Source organism: Musa acuminata, chromosome BXJ3-4 (genome assembly GCF_036884655.1).
Source record: "Musa acuminata AAA Group cultivar baxijiao chromosome BXJ3-4, Cavendish_Baxijiao_AAA, whole genome shotgun sequence".
In the NCBI taxonomy this organism is placed as follows: domain Eukaryota; kingdom Viridiplantae; phylum Streptophyta; class Magnoliopsida; order Zingiberales; family Musaceae; genus Musa; species Musa acuminata.
This window is the reverse complement of record NC_088352.1, coordinates 32,150,001-32,153,125: the sequence shown is the minus strand read 5'-3', so window position 1 is coordinate 32,153,125 and position 3,125 is coordinate 32,150,001.

Here is a 3,125-nt window from a genome sequence, read left to right as displayed (position 1 = left end):
TACACGTACGTCTGTACTGAGAGTATTACTTTAGACGAGAAAATCCGAAATAATTAGAAATTAATAACTTTGTTATTCTTATTATTTTTATCATTGTTATAGTATTTTGGTAGAGGAAATATAATTATTTGGTTGGCTCGCACCAATTAAGGACGACGAACTACAGCCATTCGTACGAGGCAACACTTGAATCCAATGTTGAATCAGCAGCCCCTACCGGGGAAATGACTTCGACCCAATTGTATAGAGGGGATTTCCCACTTCGGTAGAACATAGGATTGCTCTTGCATTACTCATTTCAAGCTCACTGGATCCGAGAAAGATCTAATTGGATTCATAGGGATCTTCACACGCGGAAAGACAGAATCTTTATTGGTCGGTGTGGCTTCGATCTCTTATATGTTTTGGACCCATTCAACACCGAACCATCACCATCGTATGCAGTAGTTCATTGGAAGGGTTTCTATCAGGTGCCAATGTCATGTCCCATATGAACATTACATAAATTAATCCAATATCATGTGAGAAAATAATGCTTCAATATAATCTTTCTTGACACGTAATAAGATTATTTCTAAAAGAAAAACTATATTAAGATCCGTCTTTTCTCTTATCACAAGAGATCAAAACCGAGGGATCTGTCATCCCCAAAAAAATTTGATAGCACAAACGTAATTAGGGCCGCACGATTAGTTTCTCTACTTTCATCAGAACAAGTAAATAGACTCTTAATGTCCATAATTATATTCCTAATCTACCAAAATAAATAACATTGTACTCCAAAATTTTCACAAAGCGTTAGCATCAATCTTCATATATAGTGATCCATTAGTCCCATATATAGTGATCCATTAGTCTAAATCATTGATCAAAATACTTAAGTTAAAGTTGATAGTATTATACTCTTCGATATGAGATTAATCGATATAGCCGCTAAATTCTATAATGCTTTGCCTTTAGGAGTCTTTTTTTAAGACAACAATAGCTCCAGCCTGCAAAAAATTACATCATAGTATCATTTCTTAAGATATAAATCATTCCCTAAACCACATTATCAAGCTTATGCCACGGAACACAGAGTTCACAACTGTTACACTTGGTCTCATCCATCACTACCCTTCATCACCCTAACTGAAGAGGTCTACATTCAGTATAGGAAAGCCAGGTTTCAGAGGGAGTACCCAAAGTCACTGCTAAAGGTAATTAATGGGTGTGGTGACATACATGACTCACCCAATGAACGCCATTTAATGTGATCCCATCTCTTTTCATTCGTCATCTAGTTTGAGTATTAGTCGCAGCTTCTTCAGAGTAACTGCTGCTATTGACATGCATGCATTTGTGCAAAGCCTAATCAGGGACATAAATTTTCTATAGCGGAACATAGAAAAGCTTTCTAGTACTCGAAATATATAGAACCATTAAACAAGTTCATCATTCATAATACATACATATTTACTGTCTTTTAATTTTCTGGGTTACTTTCTGCTACTACAAAGAAAACAAATGAAGACAGATACAAAAGATCGATGGACTAACAAACACTCGAACTCACCTACGAGTAAAGGAATTCTAGATTCATAGAACCTATTCAGTGTCTTTAAGACACTTCAATTTTCCTAGTAGTACAACATCTTTGCACCACATACACTGAGAAAGCAGAATAATCAAGTGTAACAGCAAATTAAAGATGATGATGATGGAGGTGTCCACTTGTTCCTACATGCGTTCCTTTCCATGCTATTGTGATAGGCAACTTAGGGCTCCTCCCGTGCTCCTCCCTTCTTTGCATCTTTGTCTTGCCTGACGACGAGATATATGTACAGGTGCAATAAATATGTATAGGTGGAGGGTCTCCCTTAGGGAATCCACGTAGGGTTTGAGAGTGGGGGGAAAGTTACAATGCTCCCAAATCATTCGACCAACTCAGCTTGGAAGAAGCCATATGCTTGTCATTTATTGTAGGTCTCGAAGAACTCACATCAAAGTCAGTAAGAATAATTACATAATATTTTATATCGACAGATAAATTGATAGAAATTTTCCAGCGAAGTATGACTTCAGTTTGCATCGAGCCAAGAGACTGGTAGCTTAAGAATATTATATACACCAATAACTAAGGTCGTAAATAGCATACGTACAAACAAATTATACATATATTTATAATTATACGTACACACATGAACGTGTATGTATCACGTGTACATATATTTGCATGTGTGAGAAGTATATTTGAATTTTATTTTTCATGTATGGTGACAGCATTCTTGAAAATAATACACGATACACATGAAAACAATTAATGTTGAATATTTTGAGACTCTTATTGTGCATTAAATGAGTAATTTTTTCAGTTAACTCTTCTATTTTTGGACATATTAAATGATTTTAAAAGCCCTAGCTAAATTAATACCACTTAGAGAATTAGGATTAGGGTTAGAATTAAAAATTCAAGTAAAAAAGTTATTAATGAATTATAATTAATTATCATATCAAAGGATTTTAAAAGTCATAGCTAAATTAAAATTACTTAGAGGATTATAATTAAAAATTTAAGTAAAAAAGTTACTAGCAAATTAGAATTAATTATCATAAATATATTATATATTTTAAGGTTTTGATGACAGAGATATAAAATGTTGAAAGAAGAGTTCCGAGTTTACGAGCATCTGTTTTAATTTATTTATCTCATATAGTGAAGAATTTAATTTTTTTCAGTGTCACAAATAATGTCAAATCTAATTAATCTTGCATCGAATCTTTGATCCATTCTTTATATGGTGATATATGATTTTTTTTTTTTTATTGAAGTCTTATCTCGGCCAACTATACATATAATTGGATGGTTAACCATCTTTGCTATAATATAAAAGCCTTTGTTTCATACAAAAAATATATAGTCACATTGTTTGTAGATATGTGAGCTACCTCGTATATAGCAAAGTTGGAGAACATCAAACTTCTGTACATATATAATGCTAAAGAGATGCTGTCTAACCCAGCTTTACTGAAGGGACGGAGGTTCTCTTCTTTTTCCTTTTCCGAACACATTATTAAACTCAATCACATCAAGCGGCAAAAGTCAAATATCCATCACATATATTAATGATCAGTTAAGCTTAAGC